The sequence below is a fragment of the Canis lupus genome, chromosome 10 (assembly GCF_048164855.1).
Source record: "Canis lupus baileyi chromosome 10, mCanLup2.hap1, whole genome shotgun sequence".
Lineage (NCBI taxonomy): Eukaryota > Metazoa > Chordata > Mammalia > Carnivora > Canidae > Canis > Canis lupus.
In genome coordinates this window covers 54,903,898-54,929,566 of record NC_132847.1, presented here as the reverse complement: position 1 = coordinate 54,929,566, position 25,669 = coordinate 54,903,898, and the positions used below count along the sequence as shown (strand labels likewise).

General features: G+C 49.4%; 1 long non-coding RNA gene and 1 pseudogene across 1 annotated transcript; one reads left to right on the top strand and one right to left on the bottom strand.

Annotated features, from left to right (window-relative positions):
* Nucleotides 1-417: 417 nt before the first annotated feature.
* LOC140640974 (uncharacterized) lies at nt 418-25,142 on the bottom strand. Its single transcript, XR_012037555.1, has 4 exons — nt 25,051-25,142; nt 9,165-9,466; nt 2,067-2,276; nt 418-996 (listed from the first exon to the last, which is right to left on the bottom strand). It is a non-coding gene; the product is annotated as an uncharacterized lncRNA (long non-coding RNA).
* LOC140640973 (ATP synthase subunit d, mitochondrial pseudogene) lies at nt 7,675-8,215 on the top strand (annotated as a pseudogene).
* Nucleotides 25,143-25,669: the final 527 nt, after the last annotated feature.

Here is a 25,669-nt window from a genome sequence, read left to right as displayed (position 1 = left end):
AATGGACCGTTTCCCCCAGAACCCAGCCGAGCCTCCTTTTTTCCCTTAGGACAAGTAGGGAGGGAAAGAATAACTGCTCTGCCTGCTTCACAGAGCCTTGTGAGGACAGAACAAGACAGTGGATGTAAAAGTCCTTTGTGAGCTGCACGGGGATTATTCTCATCAGAGCAGTGCATCCAGTCAGCTGGGCAGGCTGGACCGGGCTGGGTGTGCACGAGGACATATACAACAAGGCTTCGGTGAGCTTTGGGGTCACACCCTGAGGAGGCCCCATCCTCTGATCCCTGAAGCTGATTTCTGGGGCCCTTTCCCCAGTGCCTGCCAGGATCACCATGGCAGCCAGGGCCACTCCTGAGGACTCACCCTGGCTGCAAAGCTGTTCCTGTGCCCTTGAATCTATTAAACAGAGCAATGTGATTAATTATTTTACTGTCTTTATGGCATCAACTTTAACTTGCTTCACATCCAGATTTCCAATTACATAAGCCAGAATCTTAAACTCGGGAGGACATGTATTATTGAACTATTTATAATCAGAGTTTTTCAGAGCAGAAAAAGCTCTGCCAGGCAAGAGCCACACAACCAAAATTAATGATTCAGAAACCAGAAGACAATCTTTCCATAAGGAGGGGTGTGAGATGCAAGCAGGAAAAGAACAGAGAGGTTGAGTCTGAATCAAAGACGGCAAACCCTGAGTGGGAAAAATTAGAGGGGGAGACAAGCCATGAAAGACTCTTAACTCTGGGAAACGAATGAAGGGTTGCAGAAGGGAAGGTGGACGGGGGGTTGGGGTAACTGGGTGACGGGCACCGAGGGGGACACTTGATGGGATGAGCACTGGGTGTTATACTATATGTTATACTGTATGTTGACAATCAAACTTGTTTTTTGTAAAAACAAAAAAACAAAGATAGCAAACCATTTCTCCTGAAGGGCATCGACCTCCAAGGGGGAAGGCAAATCATTTGCGAGATGGGAGTCAGGGAGGACACACCCCTGCAAAAAACAATCAGATGTGGTTGAGGGAGCTATGGTTTTTTGTTTTTTGTTTTCTGTTTTTACCTTTAAAATACTTACATAATTTTTATGGAGATATAATTGATCTATAACATTATATTAGTTTCAGATATATAACATAATATTTGATATTTGTATATATTGTGAAATGATCACGTGAGTCTAGTTAACATCGATCCCCTCACATAGTTACAATATTTTTTCTTGTGAAGAGAACCCTTAAGATCTACTCTCTTAATGATTTTCAAATATACAATTCAGTATTCTTAACTATAGTCACCATGCTGCACATTATATCTCCAGGACTTATTTTATAACAGGGAGTTTGTACCTTTTGACCCTCTTTACCCATTTCTCTCATCTCCCAACCTCCACTTCTGCCAACCACCAATCTGTTCTCCATATCTACAAGTTCATTTTTCTTTTAGGGCTTTTTTTTTTTCAGGTTCCACATATAAGTGAGATCATATGATATTCGTCTTTCTCTGTTGGACTTATTTCACTTAGCATAATAACCTCAGCGTCCATCCATGCTCTTGCAAATTGCAAGATTTCCTTCTTTTTTATAGTTGAATACTATTCCATTGTATGTATGTACCACACTTGCGGGAGCCATCCTTTGATGAAAATAATGTAACTTGAGTTGGCCCAGCCACACCAGCTCCAGATTTAAAGTGGAGTCACATCATTACTGATGCCAGTGTTTCACTGATTCATTGTTCCCCCTCCACCTGATAATTCCAAAGTTCTAGCTGCTTTCAGCACCTCCTTAACTGGTTCCAGAAAGCTCATGTATTTTTATCAGCAAGTCCTATCTAGCTACTGCTTCATCTCCTCCTTCAGCAAGTTACAGGAGAATCTCAGGGCCACCTGTAAGCCACCCTCCACCAGGCAATGCCTTCTCCACCACAGATGTGCTGGGAACTACAGGCTGTCCATAGTCAGTCTGTCTCGGTGGGGACTGCCTCGCCCCCACTGTGCCGCTGCAGGGAGGCTTGTGTTCCAGTGATTTGCAAAGGTTTGATTAGAACAGACCTTTCCATGCTTACCCAATATAGCTCTCTCCCAAACATGAGTCCACGATGGACTTGGACCAGGAGAAAAATCCTCAGACAGATCCTACTCCTTGCTGATGACTCTAGGCTTATCGCCAAGCTGAGTTTGTCAGCTTGCCTCAGCGCTGCAGGCAGATTCCTGGAGGCCATCTCATCAGTCCCCCCAGACAGGCAGCTCAGGATCAAAACAAGGCCTGAGCCTTCCTAGAGGAACATAGAGGAGACGCAGGGAGGTTACTCCTGTCTGTTGCACTCTAGTGACATGCCAAGTGCTGGTCCATGCTGCGTCCTCATAGAAACTGATTAGATAAATGTCACTAGCCCCATTTCACAGATAATGGAACTGCAGCTCAGAGATGTTAAGTAAGTCGTCCAGGGTCCCACAGCTAGTAGGTGGTACCAGGCTCAACTAGGATTCATCCCAGTTCTGTTGGATGCCAAGATTCAAGTTATGACTCTCCCTCCTGCTGCTTGCTTAAGAACATAAAACGTGACAATCCATTACCAGGCCTTTGTCTAGAGAAAACTATTCTCAACACAGAAGAAATAAATGTTCTGTTTGTTTGCTTTCTGCAAGGGAAGCAGAGGGAAGAATTATCATCAACAAACACAGGCAGAGGTTTGTTGCCTCCTGGAGTGCATGTTTGCTGAAATAAAGCTACAGACTTAAAATGACACGCCCCCCCCCCAAAAAAAGAGATGACCCAGAGAAAGTATCATGACTTCTTTTAAAAGCACTCCCTCCTCTTTCTAATGATAGAGACTGGCCAGCTCTTCATGAAGCCTCTTTCCATGTCTCCTGAGCACTGAGCTAGACTACATTTCCCAGAGTTCCTTGCAGCTGGGCATGGTCATGTCCTTGGCTCTGCTCAATGGAATAAGAGCAGAGCCATATGGTCTAGTCACATATCAGTCTCACCACACGATCCTCCATGCACATTCCCTTGTCATCAGTCTCATGCAAATAAACATCATGAACTTAAAAATCCTGGTTGAAAGTAGCAGGACCAGGTGATGGAGCCTGGGTCCCTGAACCACAATGGAAGGAGGACCACAGACAGTTTCTATCTACAGTTTCCAGAATTAGCAAAAACAACAACAGGACACCCAGTTAAGTGTGACTTTCAAATAAGCAATGAATAATTTTTTTAGCATAATATGTTAGGGACAATCTGGGGACAAAGGCAACCCCAGTCACCTTTCTGGATCAGCTCTGGGCCCTCAAGATCACTGGGCAGATAGCTATTATTTGAAACCTAAAAAACTAAACTAAACTAAAAAATTATTTGTTGTATATCTGAAATTCAAATTTAATTACGTGTCCTATATTTTATCTGGCAACCTTGCACCTATCAGAACAGCTGTCTAGTACTTCATAGGAATGAGACATCTGATGCCCATTGAGGCATCAGATATTAAACAATCCAGGCAAATAAGCTCAGTCTAGAATGATCAACATTTAAGCAAATAGACCAGCTTTTCTTAAGTGGACTGTTTGTAGCTCAGTAAAGTCTGTGAGGCTCTCACCTCTCTCCCTCCCATGGACACTCAGAAGGAAGAGAGAACCAACTCAGCTCTTGCCCCATCCCCCACCTCAGGAGCTCTTCACTTGGGATCACCAATAATTCTGAGGGGTTCATAAACAGGTGTGAACCGAAGTTCAGATTGCCCAGAGACTAAGTAGTCCAGGGGTGAGGTGTGGGAGGTCTTTGGGAAAAATAGCAGCGACACTTGGCTCCTCCAGGGAACATGACAAAAGCCACCAGTTTTGGCTCTCACAAAGCAAGGGATGGATAAATGACTGGCCAGTCCATGTTGAGACTGTCAGGATCAGGAACTATGGGCAGCTCAGAGAGTCAGAAATGTGAAATCTTGACATGGTGGGTGTTATTTCCAATGTAACCCAGAAAAAAAAAAAAACAAGATTTTGGAGCTATGTAGACCTAGGTCAAGTCCTAGTTTTACTGTTTTTCCAGTATGACCTTAGGCAGCTTCTTCCATCTCTCTGAGCCTTAGTTTCCATCTCTATATAATGAGATAACAGCAAACAAGTATTGTAAATTACCTAAGATAATGTACCAAAGCATGTAGCTCACAGTTAGTACATGGTAAACGCTACTTCCTCCCCTGAGGGTCGGACAGCTGGAGAAAAGACGTGAAGGGAGCTCACCTTCTTTATTACTCCCCAGTTTCCAATCATACATGTCCCTCTCCTTCTTCCCTCCCCGACCCCTTTGCCGAGAGACCACAGCCACCAGGGTGAGGTGGAAAGAGGTATGTTTCTGATGCCTCCAACTCTCCTTCCTAGACAAGGACCACAGAGTTCCCATCACCATAGAAATAGGGTTCCAAATAGAAGTAGGGCTTCCAAGCCCCCACGCAAGCCTCTCACCTAACTCTGCTAAAACCCTGCCCTGTATGAGTAGAATGGATTTTAGGTGTGCTAGCCTGGGACCTAATCACTACTTCCAGCCCTATCTCTCCAGACCTGAGTCTCGCTCCTTCAGAAGAGATTCCTTGTGAACCTCAGACTCCAGCATGGCAGGTGGGGCCTAGAGCTCCGGTGCCCAGATGCTCATTTCCAGCACACCCATCGCTCACCTGCTCCTGAAAACGCTCCCGTTGGCTCCTCTGGAGCCATTACCGTTCGTCATGTTTATCTGCATTTAGGTGCAGTGGGGATTCACACTCGTCGATCTGTCTTTGCTCATGAAGCAATGGCCCAAAAAATGGTAATGACGCCTCTGATGCTGCGGCATGACCGCATTCTGTACATATGGGGCTGCCAGAGCCAGCAAATACAAACGCGGGACGCCCAGTTAAGTTCGAATTACATATAAACAATGAATCCATTTTTAGTGTAAGGGTGCCCCATGCTTATTAGGAGCATATTTACACCCAAAAAAAAGTATTCATTTTTACCTGAATTCGAGTTTAACACTTTCCTGTCTTTTATCTGACAATGCTACTCACCATCCTCCTGGTGCACCTGGGCCATGCCCAGCTGGAGGGTTTTCACGGTCGGGCAAGATCTGGGGGTACTGGGGCCTCTCTCTCCTCTGCCACATTCTAACCTATCTTTCTCAAACATCTGCACACACCATGCCCTTCCACAACAAGACTCCAAGTGTTTCCCTACACACACACTTTCCCACCTCCAGGCCCTTGCCTGCACCATTTCCTCTGCCTGACTACCCATTCCTCTGTCTTTGCTTATTTTCTACTCTCCTATTCCTTCGGCCGAGTTTCTGGGCCATCTTTTTCACAACATGCTATGGTTCCCAGCCTGATTCCTTTCCTCTGCCCTTCCACAGCCTGGTGTCCCCCACTCTCTCAGTACAATGAACATCACTGGAGCCACTGCTCTGTGCCAAACTCAGCTCTGTGCCAGACACAATCACAAAACTGTGTGTGCCTGTCCATGTGTGTGTGTGTGTCCATGTGTGTGTCTGTCCATGTGTGTTTATGCACATATCTGTGTGTCTGTGAGTGTGAGTGTGTGTGTGTGTGTGTGTGTGTGTAGTTGATCAGAAGAGCTTGTGTTGGAATGAGGTGGGAATATCCTCACATGGTTATGTTAAAATAAACATTCCCATATATTCTGAGGAAATAGAGATGTGCACAAAGATTATGTCCAAGGAAACTCATCCCAGCACTTTTTTCTGTGAGTAAAAAAGATGAAAACAATCTGAATGCCCACCAAAAGGAAAATGGCTCGATTTGGAAACTTGTACACAATGAAATGCAGTGCAGTCACTAAAAGCAGTTATTACAAAAGAACATATAATGACAGTGGTAAATATACATGATGTGTAAAAGAAGTTAATAAAACAGTATATAGAATACTACTCTGTTTTTTAAATCCCTGTGACAGGACATGAATTTGAGATATTAATCAGTTTATTCTTACTATCTCCCCTGTACTCCTTTAGCTCCATGGCCACCATCCCACATGAGAGTGTGTCATGATCCCCTCCACTCCGATCATTACTCCAGAGGGCAGTTATCTGAATAGGACCAAAGATTAAAAATCCCAAATTCTTAGATTTCAAGTTCAGAAGTCACAGCTCAACTGTAGAATAGACAAGGCAGGTGGTGGGCATGATCCCCCAGTTACCACCTACCCACTCAGACTAGAGAAAAGGCACTCAGGCCCCTGCCACCTACCCGCTTTAAACCAAATCCTACGAGAGGGGAGAAAATGTTAGAAGGCCCCAGGTAAGTGTGGAAACTCCAAGGCACAGAGCCTCTGTACCTGTACCTGGTGCTGTAGAGGAAGCAGCTGCCAGAGAACAGAATGGGTGATGTAGGAGATCTAGATACAATAAAGCCCGTACTGCCCCCACCCCATGCAGTTTCTTGAGGCCCCAAACTGCATAGTAGGGCATTCAGAAAATTCTCATGCCTCTCAAATGGGGCACTGAAGTTGGCTGGAAGAAAAGGTTGTGAGCCAGAGTTTTGTGGCCAGAATGGCCCTCGGGGGTGGGTGCAGCTTTACACTTAGTGGGGGTTCTAGCCCAAAGGGCCCTACCCCCTCTCACCCCCACCCCCATTCAGAAGGAACCAGGGAGATGGAGGCAGAGTAACAGTGCCTTCCCACCACTTAGACTCAGTCCACAGGATGGGACAGAGAGAAAACCCCGGTGGGGGAGCAGTCCTGAGTGTGATAGAGATCTAAAACCTGAAGTCACTGAAAAGTCTGAATATTAATGGCTTCAGTAAGAAATCACTAGATTGATTTTTCTGCATCAGACAGAACAGGGGCGAAGGAAAGAAGAAAAGCCTACTCACAGGAAAAATAAATTTACATCTGGCACATGTACCTTGAGCTATGAAACGCCTTCCCATGGAGCACACATACACCTGCACCAGATAGGAAGGCCTGGCTTCAAGCGGTAACTGTAGTTAACAGCATCCAGGGATGCAGGATCCCTAATTGTTCTTCTGTGGCTTTTTCTGAACTACTGGGACCCTCAGCAGCTTCCCTGAAATTCTCCAGGGTATGGCATCAGGACAGACCGGCCTGACTATCCAATCCCAGCCCCCAGGAACAGGTGTAGTCACCCCCAAGGCCACCTCCCAAGAGTGAGCTTTCCAGAAGCATTTTCTAGTCTTAACTGAGCAGCACCATCTTTCCCATTACCCACACTCCTCCCTAACAACTCACACCCTATAAGAAGCAATGGCAAATATTAGCAGAAGACAGAGGAATATACCAGCAAACGTGGCCTTCATCTCCAGTTCAAAGCTGTTTGCTGTCCTAGGTCTTGGCCAGTGACCTCGTGGGACCACATATGACTTCGTCCCATCATGGTCAGGCAGGGACACTTCAGAACTATCGGGATCATTGCCAAGACCCAGCCTTAAAAGAGAAGTCAAACACCAACACTGTGTGGAATTATACACGTGCTGAAGGTGACAAGTCTCAGCTCAGATCATTTTATTCTCCCTCAAAAGTAGGTCACTAAGTGTCCTGGCATGAAGACAGAGCACAATAATAACAGGAAAGCTGTCTTATATTGAGAACCTGGACTCTCAGCTCTATGCTCATTAATCTGTGCATTTTATCATTTCATCCTATAACAACCTGTTAATAGGACCCACTTCCGTCCCTTGCTGCTGTGGACTGTGTGCCGCCGGGGTTGGTGAAGGATCTCAAGATGGCTGGGCGAAAACTTGCTCTTAAAACCATTGACTGGGTAGCTTTTGGGGAGATCATACCCCGAAACCAGAAGGCCATTGCCAACTCCCTGAAATCCTGGAATGAGATGTTTACCTCCAGGTTGGCTACTCTTCCTGAGAAACCACCTGCTATCGACTGGGCTTACTACAAGGCCAATGTGGCAAAGGCTGGCTTGGTAGATGACTATGAGAAGAAGTTTAATGCCCTGAAGGTTCCTGTGCCAGAGGATAAATACACTGTCCAGGTGGATGCTGAGGAAAAAGAAGATGTGAAAAGCTGTGCTGAGTTTTTGTCTCTCTCAAAGGCCAGGATTGAAGAATATGAAAAAGAGCTGTGAAAGATGAAGAACATAATTCCATTTGATCAGATGACCATAGAGGACCTGAATGAAGTCTTCCCAGAAACCAAATTAGACAAGAAGTATCCCTATTGGCCTCACAAGTCAATTGAAAATTTATGAACTTGAATTGGGGAGAAAGCCCTGGCCCTCATATTATAAACATTGGACATTAAAAATAATGATATGGTGAAGAAAAAAAAAAAAACGTGAATAGGTACTCCTTTCATCACTGAGAGTCCACATACCCTGGTTTGCTTTGTGCCTGGTGTCCTGACCTAGCAACCCAGTCTGGAAGACCTCAACAGTCACCCTAATCACTATTCCCCTTTTATAGCTGAAGATACCGAGACTCAGAGAAGTTAGGTAACTTCCCTCAGGTCACACAAGCTAGAATGTGGTGGGGCTGAGCACCGGATCCAATCTATCTGACTTGGTAAGTGTGGGTTGTTAGCAAGCACACGATCAGGAGAGACAGGCAAGGAAAGGACTGCCAGTCAGACAGGAGGAAAGGGTGAGATCACCATTTTAAATATTTCTAAATAAATATGTATCCCTTTTACAAATTTCCCCATAAAGGGGATCCCTGGGTGGCGCAGCGGTTTGGCACCTGCCTTTGGCCCAGGGCACAATCCTGGAGTCCCGGGATCGAGTCCCACGTCAGGATCCTGGCACGGAGCCTGCTTCTCCCTCTGCCTGTGTCTCTGCCTCTCTCTCTCTCACTCTCTATGTCTATCATGAATAAATAAATAAAATCTGTAAAAAAAAAATTTCCCCATAAAAATAAAAACTAGTACAGTTTGTGATGGCGATGCCCCTGCAGACAAGGACAGCGCTCATTATAGGGACTCTTCCCCTCTCCTAACTCTGCTCAAAGAGCATCCAGCCAGGGGCCCCAGAGCCCTGTGCATCTGGGCAGCCCTTTCTGCACCTGCTGCTGGTGGTGGGGTGGGCAGAGATGCAAAAGAAAAGGCCCTATGTGAGGCCTGCAGCCCTGCTTCCAGTCCCCTCCATGCTTTCTCTGAGCCCCATCTCTGTATCTGTGAAATGTGCTTGATCGTCCAGGTCTTACCTGCTTCCCAGAGTTCTGCCAAGGGGACCTGCAGGAAGAGCTGGGTTTCAGGATATTTTCCAGAAGCCCAGGCCACAGAGGCCAGCCTGTTGGCATCCCTCTACCCAGTGGACATTGCCGACCTCCTGTGATGTGATCACAGAGCCCCCATGTCCAGCTCATGGCAGTGGGCTGAGCAGCAAACAGGGCTCGTTTGGCTTGAGCTGGCATGTTCTCTTTTTAGTAGGAAGGTTGCCACTCTGTTATTTTTTTTTTTCACTCCCCTCATAGAACCTTCAAGTAAATTTAAACACAGTTCGTACCTAGGAGGAAAAGAAAACAGCACTTAGCTCAGGGTGCACTGATCAGATTTCTGGCCAGAAACCCCAGCATCCAATGTGGAAAGGGGAAATGGAGCTGAAAGGGGGCCACTGACAAGGGACCACATGGTGCAGAACAAGAGAATGATCTCACTTACAGAACCCCTCTTGGAAGCTGGCCCAGCTGAGCTGAGGCATCGCACACATGGGCAGCCAAACCTCCGTGAGGAGACAAGACCCTTTCTCAAGGGACACCTTCTCCCCTTTTAATAGAAGTCAGCCTGACAACTTCCCAAGGAACCCTTGGTTTGAAATGAAGGACAGGGGGGTCTCTGAGCCTCTGCTAGGGATGACCCCATGAGACTACTTATCCCACAATTTCTATGAACAGTGGTCAGGGCTGGGCAACGAACGGAGCACTGGCTTATTCAAAGGCTAAAGGCCCAGCTCTGGAACATAGAAGATGTGTGACATAACTTCTGAGCCTCAGTTTCACCATCCATGAAATGGGACTGTTAAAAAAACATGCTCTGCCTCCATTTAAGAATGGGGAAAGCTAAAAAAAAAAAAAAAAAACAATGAGGAAGGCTCTCTAGCCCAGGAAACTAAGGCCCACAGGAAGGGGCTGAGGGATTCATCTACTCACTAGCCCAGCTTTATCTCTTCTCCTTTTTTCATGCTCTTAAAGAAATACTCTGTTATCTTGTCCCCAGAACACTATTCCTATCATATCTAACATTTGATTCAAATTAATTCACACAGTAGGTCTTAGGAGACTTTTTTCCCTTCAAAGAGGGATGCCTAATTCCTATCCTCCCCATTCACAGATCCCATTCACAGGTCCCACACAGCCTCATGCTCTAATCCACCCTGGATCTTCCCTTCTCGTCGATGGACCACCTAAGGTCAGACTCTGCAAGGATTCCAGGGCCACTGCAGGGGCATGACTCAAAAGAAGCCCAGTGCTTGCCCCAGCCCACCTCCTCACAGGTGCACCCTTCTACCCCCAAAAGAAGCCAAGAGAACAAGGGGACACCTCCAAGGGGACGCCATTTGCAGACAACCCTTAACAGCAACAAGAGCAGGGCAATGACCTTCATAGGAATCCCTCGTAGTAACATTTCAGCCCCGGCCTGCGACAGGCTCCACTGACTCTTGGACATAAATTACTTGTTCATTATCAAGCGGCGACATGGGGAAGGATGTCGGCAGCTTGATTGTGTCTGTGTCCTGTGGCAGGCGCTTGCCTTCTGGGCTGCCACTGTCCGTGGTGTGTTTTACATGGGCTGGCACTGCTGCCAGCTTTGTGCCTCACAGAGGCAGCTCCAGAGTCTGGGCTGGGTGGCAGGAGGACACACAAGTCCTCTTGACAAGGTGGTTAGAGGTAAGTGAGGATGGAAATTCAGCACCAATGTCCAGCCACACAGAGCCCGACTTGAGTTAATTCTGAGAGGTTCCACTTATCAAACTTCAGCTACTGTGCTAAGTATATTTATATGAATTGGGATCCTTTGGTTGCATATGACAGAAAACCAGCTCCAAGCAGCTCAGTCCCAAAGGAAAACGTTAGAGGCATTCATTCAAATGGTGAAACCACAGGACAGACAGGGATGATGCTGGTCTTCAAGATTGCTAGGGCCAGGGATTCAAGTGCAAACAGGACTCTCTCTCTCCGTCCCCACTTCTCTGCTTCTCTCCAGCATGGTCTTTTCTGAGTCCCTGTCCCCAAGGCCAGCATTGTGTCTGCAGTCATCTTCAAACTTACATCTTACAGCTTTACAACGGAGGGGAAAGAGGCCTTATTTCCCCAGCTAGAGTATAAAATCCCAAGGATGGATTCTGATTAGCTCCACTTGGTCATCTGCTCAGCAGCAACACAGGTAGTTCTGGGATCTGCAGCCCTGAGAATTCCAGGGAGCACTTCTCAGGGAAAGAGGGGATACTCGACTAGGTATAAACACTGTAAAGCTTCCTTAAGCAATGCATATGTCCTCTCATTATTCTTCACAATCACCCTATGAAATAAGTACTATTATATTCCCACTTTGCAGGTGAGGAAACTGAGACCCAGAAAGATTGACCCAGCTAGAAAGGGGCAGAGATAGCCATCAGACTCAGGTCAGCTGGATCCCTAAGCCCGTCCTCTTTGAAACATGAAACATGAACCTGGCAAGTTGAAAGAGACTCAATCTTAGAAGGACTTGAAGAGTTCTGGCTCATAGATGGAGACACGGTGGAGATGGGGTGGACATGGGAACAGGGGGAGTGTGACCAGAGCCCCTCAGTCTGCAGGCCTAGTCTGTGCCATCTGAATGTGTCTGTTCTATTTTCCCTAAAGGAACAAAGATCTGCTTTGTTAGGACAAAGATCAGGCAAGAAGAGAACAAGGAGGTAAGAGCCCAAGTGAGCTTGTGGGCTTGATTCTGTGGCCTCCTCAGAGCTTGATGGGGATCTGGTCTGCGATGAGCAGTATCGCGAGAGGCCTGAGATAGAAACCAGCCCTGTCCTTATCTGGCCACATGGGCCAGGGAGCTAAATGCTGCAAACCACCCCTACCACCCCTCTTCTATCAGCTATTTTCTAGAGTTGGCATCTTATCCAATCCCAGGGTGGGGGCCAGGCAGGACTGACACCCAGTTTTACTGAGGAGCAGATTAAGGTCCAGAGAGAGTGTGACTTTCCCAGAGACACACAGCTAGTAAGTGGTTTTAAAATGCTTGGCATCATCACCAAAATCTTCTCTTGCCCAGCCAAAACGACAATCATTTATTAAAGCACAGAAAAGTATTTATTCAGTACCTGTGTGGGCATAACTATGCTGAGCATCTTCCAAAGCAACAGAAAAGGACTATGGCGTGGATCTGGTAGTGGGGCTGGGGGTGTCTGGGGTGCAGAGGGAAGTCCCCCAAGTAAAGTTACTCTTAAGTTCGTGAAGAGGGTATCAGTTGGCTCCTCTGGGAGTAGACTCTGAGCAAAAAGTGATGGAACGAACCTGCCAATGTCCGTGCCAGGAGGGCCTTCAGTCCCCCAGAGGCAGCCCTGTTACTATGCAGATGCAGACACTGGGGTCCAGGGGAGGGGGCTTGCTCAGTAGGCTTTGCCCAAACGCAGAGCTTCTTCTGCTCTCTGAGTCCAGAGAAAATGTCCCTTGTCTGAAGCCTTCCCTGACTCTCTGACAGAATGGACAACACACCCTCCGGATTCTCCCCAGCCTCACCGGGCTTACAGCTCACGCGTGGTCTTCAGTGCCTGATGCTGCCCTCCTGCTCTACAGCCTGGTAGAGAGAGGCACTGGAGGGCAGGACCTGAGTCGAGTCTAGTTCTCCCCAAACCCTAGCCCCAGTGGAAACAGCAGGCATTAATAAGAAATGGAGGAACAGAAGCACCTCTGAGGTGAAATGCCCACACTACACGCTCCCCACTCCAACTCTAGGAAGACAACCATCTGGGGTAAGAAACTCCCAAACCCTGACTTCAGAGCAGAAGGATGCAGAGAAGCCTAGTGATGCATGGAAGGCACAGGGGCCGGAAGCCCTGCAGCTAGGGCTGTGCCGGCCACCATTCTGCAAGGCGGGCACCTCCACCCAGCAGCCACCAAGGGGCAGTGAGGCCAGGGGACTGCTTGATCCAGCCACATCCTCATTCCCTGAGCGGATTCAGATGTGAGCCCTTCATCTACAGAATCACATCTAATTCCCTGGGGCCAAGCCCAACGCCCAGCCCACAGGAAGGGCTCCACCCGGTTTGCTGAATGAATAAAGAAAGGCACCAGAGGACAAGGGAATTGGTGAGGGAGGAAAACCAAGGTTGATTGAACACCTGTGACAAGCTGGGTGTTCTTCACAGGCTACCTCACTCAAGCCCCGGCCATCATGCCCCCCTAAAAAAGTGATTCAACTGAAGCTCAAGGAGGAGCTTGTTATTCAGGTCAATAGCAGATGGGGCTGTCTAGTCCCAGGCCCCCCCTTCACTCAGAGTCGATACAGAAAGTGCCATGAGGCAGGACGTGAATCTCTTGTCCACCGTTGTCTCCCAGTGCCCAGCACATGGCCTGGCTCAGAGGAGATGCCCAGTTGGTCTGCGAGCTTTGGCTGTAACCATGTTGGGGTCCTCTGGTCAGCAGTTGGAGGGGATCGAAGCAGGCAAGTCCCAGGCTCGGGACCCGGGCCACGAGGCCTCATGAGACAGAGCCCCTCCCCACCAGCTGCTCCCGCCTCCCCAGCGTTGGCCCTCCTAGGAGAGCCGCCCACCCTGCGTTGCTGGCTGAGGGCTTCAGCAGACAGAGTCCCTGGGCCAAGCAAACCCCGAGGTCCCCAAACTTTCCACTTCTGTAAAGTGCTCTGATCTTGTCAAATTGCTACCAGAGGAGTCATAGCTGAGTGAACACTTGCCAGGTTCCCGTGGCTCTCCCGAGAGCTGTCACCGTCCTCATCCATCATAATTGAAGCAGTCCACCTGCTCCGGGCCCATCTTTCAACTGCAATGATGGCTGAGATGCGATAGATGTGTCTTGTCATCACCTTGACTTTTTTTGGAGAACACAAAGGTCAGAAGGGATCCTGGGGTGGGGGAAGCCCTGATCTCAGGGTGGAGGGATGACCGCCTCTCCCACTGAGTGCCAATCTTCCCCATGGCCATCTGCTACAGCCCTCCAGCCGCCTCTCTCTACCAGGTCCAGAGACTCCCTTCACTGCAAGACCCCAGGTTCCTGCACCTGTCTGCCATCTCTGATTCTGCAGAAAGACAAACTCCAGGGGGCCAGTGGGGTTTGGGAGGCACTGACTTTCGTGATCCCCAGGATTTGGGACAAATCTAAGACACTAACTTTTATATGTGCCTTCCTCTCCATCCATACCCATGGACACTACTGGCCTTGGACCTGTTTGGGAAGAGAAATGGTTATCATTGGTTATCTGCTCTCAAGTCCATTAATTAAGGCCATAGGTATGAACAGGTGCTGAGACAAGCATCAGGTTGCCTTGTCTCTAGGGCTCCAGCCCCAGTCCGGTCAGGGAAGTCATCTTCCTGCTTAAAGCTTTGCCTGTTCCCAGTCCTGCTCAGAGGCCTCCAGGCCTCCCTCTATATGCAGAATAAAGACCAAACCCCTTGGTCTGGCACTCAAGGCCCTTGGCAATGTAGCACCAAAGAAGCAGTCAGTTTAAGGAAGAGTACAGGCCCCTAGAAGAATCAGTGCCCACTTAGCTTAAGAAATAATTCATTTTTTTTTTCATAGAGATGCTCAAAGAAGTGTCAAGAGAATAATGAGCTCCCTGCCTCAGGAGGCATTCAAGTGCAGTAGAATATCTCCTGGAAAGTTGCTGCTGCAGCTCTAGAACAGGTTCAAAGCAAAGAGGGAATTTGAACAGGGTGGCTCTTATATGCCTCCGACTCTGAGTTCTCTGACCCTCATCTCCCACCGTGACCACCTCCAGGCCTCATGCAGTTTCTTCAGTCAGGAGCACCCTTCGCCCTGCTGCCTGCAGTGGCCCCACTCTGCTATTCTTCCAACCAACGACATTTGCTGAGTACCTACTCTGTGCTGGGGATACCAAGGTTACTAAAATACTGTCCCTGCCCCTGACACCCCAACCAGCGGTCTCCCTCCTCCCACTGCCAGGGCTGCTGAGCCCAGCCAGCCAACACGACTCAGCTGGAGAGACCAGAGTGTTGCTCACTGTCCCCACTCTTCCCATCCAGAAAAACTGGCTCCTCTTTCACCATCACTGGCACTGTGATCAGGCACAAAGGTCTGTTTGCCCCTCTTCGCCAGAGCCCCTGGATGGGGTGGGGAGGGACTCAGGGGAGCAGCAGGCAGCAGTTTAGGGGGGCTCAGCCCAGGGCACCAGGGAGCCCCCAAAGCCCCAGATCACCTTGGACTACTTCCAGACCTCACAATATTCAGGAGCCAGGCCTCTGGTCTTGATTGATGGTTTGGTGACTCAGGAAAATCACAGTTTATTCTCCTCAGATCTGGGTCACAGCCCCTTACCTTATCTGGAGAGATCACCTGCTAGTAGGCAGAGAAACTGAGCCCTCGGGCCTCGCAATACCCAATCTACATTGTGCATGTGGCTTTAGATTTAAAGCCATAATCATCTTGGAAACTTGCAGGGTTTCCCTCCACAATGCAATTTTTATCTGAGCAATATTATTCTCCTCTTTGGCATCACATCTTACCCACTTCTGCTTGTCCAGAAGGGTTCTGGAATCCCAAGGAAGTACCCACAGGCTGAACGGAGGGAAACTCAGAATGGGAGGCACTGGGATGTGTGGTCCCCTTCCCTTTTCCCAGCCCCGGTGAGAATCATACAGTATCTGACTCATAAGTACTTAATACATTTTGGTTGTTACTATCATTATCCCCGTTAAAAAAAAATAGGGACACTGAAGGTACATCCCTTGTTGGGGGTTCCACAGCTGGGAAGTGGAAAAGCCAGAACTTGGGCCAGATCTGACTCCAAGCCTACCTCCGAGGCTCTCCCGGGTAGAGTTCTCAGGGTATAGGTTCTTTGTGTGGTTATGGTGTGATAGGAGGGGACTGAGACATTCGTGTCACCAAAGGTCCTCTTTCTGGGTGCACAGGCATTTGTGAACATGCCTCCTGTGAATGTGCACACCAGGGTAGTGTCCTGACCTCTGAAAAGACAGAAGCATCTGTGCAAACAGACTGTTGGCTGTTTAGATGATAACGCTCTGTTCCATGGGGTTCCCTAATCACCTCACCCATCCTCACCCCTGCCTCTGCTCCCTCTCACCCTCTGCCCCAGCCCAGAGGGTCACAAGGTAAGTCCCAGAGTTCCCAGTTCCTCAGGCCTCACCATCTCTCCTCTGGACATTGCAGTGGCTTCCTCTCTGCCTCCTGTCTCCTCTCCAGCCCGTGCTCCCTCTCAGGCTCCACAGCCCATGCTCCACACGGGCCGCCCTCTTTCCAGAGTCCCAGAATACACGTGACCATGTCATTTCCCTGCTGTGGGCTTTGCTCATCGGCCATGAGGCCCTGCATGTCTGGCTCCCCTCTGCTTTTCCCACCTCATCTTCCCCCTTTCCCATCCCACAGCTTCCTGCCCTTCTGCCTGTAACCTTCTTCCCCAACTATTGGAATTCCTTCCTTCCTTGAAGCCCTGCCAGCCCAGGGGGCTGGGGTGGAGAGGGGATGTCTCACTGCCCTCTCCTAGCACATTCCTTTGCCTGTCTGCAGCACTGACGTCCCCCTGCCTGGTGCCTTAGCTAGTGTCCCCATGTCTGTCTCTTTCCCTTATTAGCCTGTGAACCCACCGAGGACAGGAGGAAGCTCGACCACCTCTACTTCCCCAGCACCCAGCATTGAGGGCAATCAATGTTTTAGGAATGATTTCATGACAATAATTCTGCTTTAATTTTGTATAGTACTGTATTTCTGAAATCACGTTCCTATCAATTACCTCATTATAACCTTAAATTTCTCCTCCTGTGATGGGAGGCCAAATATTATGCCATTTGATGGATAAAGAAACTGAAGTTCAGTGAGATTAAATGCCTCCCCACCAAGATCACACAACTAGTGAGTGTGACCAGGCCGTGACCAGGCCCACGGGCCCTGAATCCCATTCCAGTGGTATATTCCACTACTCCAAGATTACCAAGCATGTTTAGAAATCTGAAAAACATCAAGGCATGAGAACATCGCCTGATGACTGTGGCCTGGAAAATGCTATTCTATTTTTGTTTTCTTTTGTTAAAGATTTTATTAATTTATTCATGAGAGACACAGAGAAAGAAGCAGAGACACAGGCAGAGGGAGAAGCAGGCTCCCCTAGGGAGCCTGATGTGGGACTCGATCCCCTGACCCGGGATCACACCCTGAGCCGAAGGCAGATGCTCACCACCCAGGCGCCCCAGTTTTGTTTTGTTTTTAAGGGAAATAAGGAAGATGGAATAAGTGAAATGCTCATTAGACAATTACAACCAACCACAAAACTCCACGATATCACCAGAAAGTGGAAGTTGATAGACTTCCTGGTTGGTTACCTTTGGTCCCTACAAGTTCCCTGGGTTTTGCCACTCAGCCTGCTGAGTGTTCAGGCTTGTCTTAGCTGACTTCTTTAAGCCGTGTGTGTGTGTGTGTGTGTGTGTGTGTGTGTGTGTGTGTTGAGAGAGAGAGAGGGAGAGAGAGAAATCCTCTAAATTACCCAGTACCGGCCACCCCATCCAGGGGCTCAGGTCTTGTTTCTTAATGATGATTGATGGCTTTGAAGATGCAGTGGATCAATAGGGTCTGAATTCCTAAACTCTTGACAAGAACTCACACACACATCTCAATGCCTGCCACACAAAGCAGATGGGAGCCCTGTCCCTCACCCTTCTGCTGCTGCCATGGTCAGATCACCCAGAACCGGCCTCGTGGGGTCGCTCAGAGAAATGGCTCCCAGGATTTGGTCTGCAGTGTGGCAGCAGTCCCTTCATTCACTCAACAAACATCTCGCTGTGTTCCCTGTAAAGGATTGTACTTGGATTGGGGGGCAGGCAGAGACAGGGGAGGGCGGGAGACGGTGAAGGCCTGCCCGCCACCCTAATGGAACCGCCACCCTAATGGAACCGGGAGCAGGGAAGGAGGTGAAGCCATCCAGCACCACCTGATGCGCGCTCGGAAAGACAAACGCTGAGCTCAGAGCTCTGCTGCGCACCTGGCATTGCGCCCAGCCTCCTACCCCTATCCTCTCGCAAAACCCAAGTCCTCAGGACAAACCCGTGGGGCGCTTATTGCTGTCATCCCTGCCTTACAGGAGGGGCAAAGCCCGGTGAGGTCATCTGCCCAAGGTCACAGAGCTAGGAAGTGGCGGAGGCAAGACTGGGGGCTAGAGTCCTCGCGCTGGCACAAAGTTTTCCGGGAGGGAGACGTTACCCGGGCACGGAGGGAGGAGGACGGTGATCAGGGAAGAGGAGGCCTGTGAGCCAGATCTCCAAGGACAAGTTGGATTTGGGAAGAAAAAAAAAAAGAAAAGAAAAGAAAGAAAAAGAGGGGGCGCATTCTAGCCAGGTCCCACAGCTGGAGCAAGGACAAGGGACGCAGGCAGGAGGAGTAGGTGGCTTTGCGCAGAGCAGAGGCGCCAGGGAGAGCGCCCGGCGGGATGGCGCTGGCAGGTGGCTGCGGTGAAGCGAGTCGGGCCGGGAGCCTGGGGGGGGGGGGGGCGGGCACCGAGGGCGAGCCGGGCCCGGGAGCCTGGGGGGGTCACCGAGGGCGAGCCGGGCGCGGGAGCCTGGGGGGGTCACCGAGGGCGAGCCGGGCGCGGGAGCCTGGGGGGGTGTGGGGGGGCGCCGAGGGCGAGCCGGGCCCGGGAGCCTGGGGGGGGGGGCGCCGAGGGCGAGCCGGGCCCGGGAGCCTGCGGGGGGGGCACCGAGGGCGAGCCGGGCCCGGGAGCCTGGGGGGGGGCACCGAGGGCGAGGCTTCGGGGGCAGGGGAGGCGCGCCCGCAGGGCTGTGAATGCCGCAGTGCACCCGGGGGCGGGCAGGGGGCCTGGGTGCGCCCGCAGCTCCCGCGGGGGGGGCGGGTAGCGGGGCGGCGGGCGGAGGCTCCCCCTCGACAGGTAAGTGATTGGATTAAGAGGCCTGTCTGACAGGTTGTCCGTTCAGCCGCGGAGGCTAATCAACTTCCCCATCCTGTCTGCTAATAAATCCTGCTCGGGGACCGCTCCGCCTGATGATCTCTCCTCGGGGACCGCGGGGGCCGCTCCCGGAGAACACTCCCGCAGTCCATTAAGGAGCCGCCTCGCGCCTGTCAGGCCCCAGGCCCGGGGAGTCTCGGGAGGTGCCCATCACCCAGGGGCGCATTGTTCGGCCGCCGCGGGGCTCGCTCCGAAGGGGCCCGCGCTCGGCCGCCCCGGCCCGGGGAGGGGGGGCTCCCCGCGTGAACTGGGAGGCGGGGGTCGGTGGGCCCAAATATCCATCTATAGAGAAGATGGATAAAGAAATTAAAAGCTTTAATTATTTTCTCGGGTTCGCTGCGACTCAAGAGAGCCAGCGGAAAGCTGTCGGGGAAGGCCCGACTCTCCAGAAGCTGCACTAGTTTAGCTGAGCTGCAGCGATTACTCCCCACCCCACCCCCCCAACACACACACCCCAAAAGGCACCAGCGGGGGCAGAGACACAATTTGCTTTGTTGCTCCAGATAAAAAGTACAGGCGTTTTGACTTGAGACGTGGCTATCTTTGGGGGGAAATAGGATGGGTCCCCACCCCAAACACACACACACACACACACACACACACACACCCCTACCACCAGCCCTCTCATCTGTGCAGTGTCTATGGGCAGAGTTCTAACCCGCATTTCATCAGATCTGAAGAACCTCCAAGGGCGTTATTAAATATGTGAAATACGCCAGAAATATTCAAGCAATCCCCATCTGGCCCTGGGAGGGAGGAAGAAAGGACTGGGAAAGTAATAAAGTGTGTTTATTTTTTAATCTAGATGACATGTTTTACATCATTAAAAAGGACAATTATTTTTAAAATTCAGCCTGCACGCTTCAATGGTTCAGGAGGCCTGCCGCCCTGGAATCCATCAGAACCTCCCTCCACCGCCAGACCTGGGTCCACCCTCAAGGCCAAGCTGCATTTTTAAACATTCAAAACCAAGGAGGCGATTGTGAGTCCTTTAAAAAGCCGTCATCTCTAAATCACCTTTCTGGGGGGAGGGAGGGGATTTCCGCTCTCAAGGCTCAGAGCGTCCTAAGCTCAGAGAGAGACCTGCGGAGGCTGGTGGAAGCCGGACAGGATTCAGAATGCCGGAGCCTTAGGCAAACCACCCATATCCTTGACATGAACACCAGTGATCCTATTATGAAAACCCTGCTGATTGCTCTCCAGAGTGAGCCTCACCTGGGTGCTCTAACGCGCCCAGGGTCACACCCTAGTGCAGGAAGCAGCTGGCATTTCTGTCCCATCATCTGAGGCCAAGCCCAAGTCCCTTTCTAGAACACCCAACAGCTGGCTTCCAAAACTGTTCCTCACCTTCATCCCTCGGTACTCTTGGTCTGCTTTGGACACATGCCTGGCAGTCAGTGTATTAAATTGTACGTCTGCCTAAAAGTACGCATCCTTTCTGATTCATCCTTTCTGATTCAGACATTTCTAGAAATGTCTAGGAATACAAGCAAATCATTGAAAACATTATGCAAAGAGTAGTCTTAAAGATGTTCATCATAGTATTATTTATATCCCATCAAACCAAATGAAATGACCATTTCCTAGGGTAAGGACAACCAAATATCAGAAATTTCATATTGTTCACTTTAAGAATATAAAAAAATTAGAAATACCCAAATGCCCAATAAAAGGGATGGTTGGCTATTTTTCAGAGACTACTGGAATACTATGTAGCTGTGGGAAATGATATCACAGAATTATATTTGGTAGAACGTAAGACTTCAAAATTATATTAAATAAAAAATAATGCATACAGTTCAATCGGTTTTCTGTTAGAACGAAAAAGAAACATGAAGAGATAAGGACAGACCCCAAGGTGTTCAAAGGATTTTCCCTTGACTCGGATATTGTGCATGATTTTTATTTTCTTCTTTTGATTTATCTGTATTTTCTGACTTTAATAACACGTGCACAGCTTGTATAATAATTAAAGTAAGCAATAAAGAATGTTTACCAAACACAATAACAAAGTATGAGGCCCAGAGCTGAATCGGAGCTTCTGACTGACCAAAACTGAAGAGAGGAGACTGGCCAGCCACAGCCCCACCAGCACACCTGCCTCCGCACTTCGTTGCTGGCTGGAGGCAGGCAGGGGTAGCGGGTCAGAAGCTCTGAGAAGGGTCAGTAGACTGAGGTGGTGCCCAGTCCACCCTCTTGGGCAGTTGCCAGGACTACGTGAGCTGCCTGGAGGGCCAGGTGTGGCCTGGGGGCAAAAGCAAGCGGAGCAGGAAGCCAGTGTACAAGGATGATTTCCTTTTGAAGAAAAGCTAGATTTCTAGCGTCTGAGTGTGGCTCTGAGAAAGACAGAGTGGGTAAACCCAGATCAGTCACAGATCTGCCGCCCTGTCACCACAACTCTTGGTGCTTGGTCTCCAGGTGGCCAGACAGCACTTGGGGCCTTTCATCGGGGCGTCTGCTCTCACATTTCCTTACAACTTCTGCTCTTGCCTCACTCATACCACACTACAGGCAAGAAGGTTGTTTTAGCAGAATCAGAGAGCAATTTAAAAGAACAAGGGAAAAAGCGTAAGACCAAAGGATGGAGGATGATGCCTCATTTGTCAGAGTCATTCATTTTTTTTCCCACTCCCAAGGGCATTAAAAACTGCCTGGGCTGGAGGACAGAAGAGAGGGTCGTCGGTCAGATGCTGGAGGGGTCCTTGAGAAGGGTCTGGAACCCAGCTGAGCCCAGGGGTGAGGGATAACAGAAATCTCAGGTGGATCTGCAGAGATCTGAAAGTGAGGGTGGCCAAGGCCTCTTCTCAGGAGGGCTGCCAGGGAAGCACAAGCCTGGTAGTGCTCTGACGTGGGAGTGAGGATGGAGGGACAGAGCAGAAGGGACCTTGGGGAGCCTGGGGAGCTTCCTGCCTCGTGAGAGAGCAGCTGGATTTTCCCTTGTCCCCAGCAGCCTCTGATGTAGCTGAGGTCACACCACTTCCAGAGACTTCTGCCCTGGGAGGGAGGGAGGGAAGAAGGAATGGTGAGCCACAGCCTGTGGGCATCAGTGCTGACACCCTAGGACCATGCCTCTCCAAGGCTGACACCTGGAATGGGTGTCAGAACACAGACAGCCACCTGCTCTCTTATGCCAAGGCACTAAGTGAGCCCCACTCAAAATGTAGACACAATCTAGTGGATGAAGGGTGGGGAGAGAGACCCCAAATTAATGAGATTGCTTCAAATTCACTGGGATGACCTTGTAGCCATGCGGCTGAATGACAGCTCAAATGAGAAGGTAAGCCCTGGAGAAAAAGACAGAGTCACCTTTCTTGCCAACCAGTTTGTCACCTGAGATTGGGTGAGCGGATGGCAAGGTCCCACTGAGCATCATGCTTGTGGTCTGCATCTTCTCAGGCGCTCTGGCAGCCAAGAGGCAGGAAAGGCCAGACAACAGATGGACAGGGCAGGAGAACTTAGAGACCTGGAGGGGCCCTTGGAAATTATTATGCCCACTGTCTGGCTGGACAGGTAGGGAAACTAAGGCAGAGAGAAGCAGGGAGGTGCTTGGGGTCACAGGTAAACCCATGGCAGAGCCAGATTTGGGATTCAGCTCTTTCTAACATCAGGCACTACAAGTGGCCACAGTGCAACAGGGGAGAGTGTGGTGGACGTGTGGCACTGCAGAGCTGCCCCTAGGGGGTGTGGCTGGGTGGGTGAACAAGCCCCCAGTCCAGTCTGCTCTCAGGGTCTAGCCCTGACGTGGGGTCTCCAGGAGCTCGCATGCATGCTGAGCCAGCTGTCTTCAGCCATGGTGTCCTGTTAATAATCGTGCTAACTGTCCCCACACCCGTCAGCACTAATCTCCCACACAGCCTTCCAGGGCCTGATTTATCAGAATGGAGGGCACGCTCTTACAGGGTCACAGCCCACCGCGGATCTCCAGCTCCTTTAGCAGTAAGTGGCGGAACATATTTTCTCTGCTAACACTACTGTATGTTACAGGATAGATTATTTTAAGAATCAAGACTAAATTGAAACAAGGCAGGCTTGATTTTTTTCCCCCAGAAGTATAGGAGAGGGTCATCTATCAGCAGATGCGGTGGGCACAGTGCTAGAGAGTGACTCAAAGCCCAGGAGGGAGGTTTCAGCTTCCAGCACTTAGTTGCCCAAGTGACCTTGGGCAAGTCACTTACCCTCACTGAACCTCAGCTTCCTCATCAATAAAGGGGGTCACTAGCTCCTGTCCTGGTATATCAGATGGTCTTACAAAAAGAAAATACAAACCAGATATTCTGCCAGGAAAGACACATCCATACACAGCATACACTTGGCCTATAAACTCAGGAAAAAGATGTTCTAAATCCAAATCATCGTAGAAATACAGATTAAACCAGCTGGGGGACCTTTTTGGTGATCAAATTCACAAAAATCAAAAGATTATAAAAGCCAGCATCGGTGCATGTGAGGGAATACTCACACTTTCAAACACCATTGTTGAGAATATAAATCAGAACGACCTTTATGGAGGGCAAATTTGGCTGTTACAGTCAGCTTCCCCTCTGACACAGCAACTCCAAACCCAGGAATTTGTCCAGAGGAAATAATTAACTGAGTGAACAAAGAGGTAAGAATTTCAAGAATTTTATTCCAGAATCTGCTTATGGGAGTTTTTTTTAAAAAGGGAAACAATGTAAGTATCTGATTGTTAGTAACTGGTTAAAGTATAAATATTATATATCCAATTTAACATTTAGCGGTCCAAAACCAATAGTGACACAAAATTATTCATTGTCTGGTTTGGTAAAAAGGCAGGCTACAAGACAGGAGGTAGCATGAAATCTATGCAGGAAAAAAATGCCAAAATATCAACGATGGAGCGTCAGTGGGCAACGGGCTTGTAAGTGATTTTTTATTTTCTTCTTTGTGCTTATTTGCATCTTCAACACGTTCTACAGTGGTCATTACATTCTTAATTTTAAAAGAATCGAGATTATTTATGGTACTAATAACTATCCTTACTCTGTCTCCCCAGGGTGGGAGTAATGTTCAAAGTGCAGATGCTAAGGAAACGGACTGCATGGAGGATTAGGAGCCCACTGTTCCCCCTGAGGCTCCTGCGCGGCACCAGAGTTGATCAGTTATTTCTCAGTGTCCTCCATTCACCTGTTTCTGTCTCTCTCCAGGTTCTGGCCACACACTCTCTTCTTTTATGTTATTTACATACCCATCCCTCCTCCTGGTCTAGAGGTCACTGATGCAGGGGCCACTGTGCCTTGCCATCACCACCCAGTCAGAGCTTGTCCTGGAACTATTATCCAGTGAATACCTGTTGAATTAATCTAAATGCCCAGCAGCTAGTGCTAGATTTCCTTGGATACACCTCTCTGCCTCCTGGCACCTTCCAGAGGGGTCAGTTGCCCTTATCTGATCTGTGGGCACAGAAAAGGCCCACATGCAGCCCTGTTCTCACCTTATTCATCCAGAAGGCTGCCTACAGCTTGCTGGTCCATTGAAATCTCAGCTCCAACCCCTCCTCTATAGGCAGTGGCGGTACAGACATGATTTCCTTGGAACCTCATAACAATCCCACAGCGTTAAGGTTTCTCAGCCCTATTTTATAGACAAGGAAACAGGGGCTCTGAGAACTGTAATGAGTTGCCCATAGAACTACTTAGAAAAGGATCTTGTGCTCCCACACTCAAGTACAGTGCTCTGAGCATGCTTTCTTAGCTCAGGGCAGCAGAAACCCAGACCGGGTGGATACTCTGAAGCCTCTACACAGATAATGTCTCAGAGGGTTGTGAGGGATTACATCAGAGGGGGAAGCTCCACACACAGGATCTAGCTCATGCTGGTCAGGCGAACCTTTAACAAAAGGCAGCCTCCAGACACTGCTGCCCCGCCGGGCCTCCTTCTGTGCTTCTCCATGAGAATGGCCCTTCCTCCCCTGTGCCCCACACTCACCAGAAAGCCTGAAGGCAGGCAACCTCCTTTTCCACCTGTCACCCAGATAAGGACTCCAAATTCCTTCTACCACTTCTTTACTGAGCAGAGAGGGAGGAACGGAATAATGAGATTAAGAGAAGAGGCGATTGACAGGGTGTGTCTCTGCCACTGACTCACTATGGACATGTCACTTTGATAGTGGGATGAGTAATGACCTTCCCAAACATCAGGTCTAACCGTTGAATTAGATTGCAAATCTTAACCTTGCATAGCAAAATAGACTTAGCAGATATGACTAAATTAAGCATCTGAGGATGAAGAGATTGTCCTTGATTATCCAGGTGGGCCCTGAATGCAATCACAAGTGTCCTTATAGGAGAGAGGCAAAGGGAGGGGCACCTGGGTGGCTCAGGTGGTTAAGTGTCTGCCTTCACCCAAGTCATGGTCCCAGGGTCCTGGGATCAAGCCCCACATTGGGCTCTCTGCTCAATGGGGAATCTGCTTCTCCTTCTCCCTCTGCCCCTCCTCCCCATGTTCATGTGCTCTCCTCCCCCCAATAAATAAATAAAATCTTTTTAAAAAATGAGAGAAGCAGAGGGAGGGAGATTTGACACAGACAGGAGACACGGTAATGTGA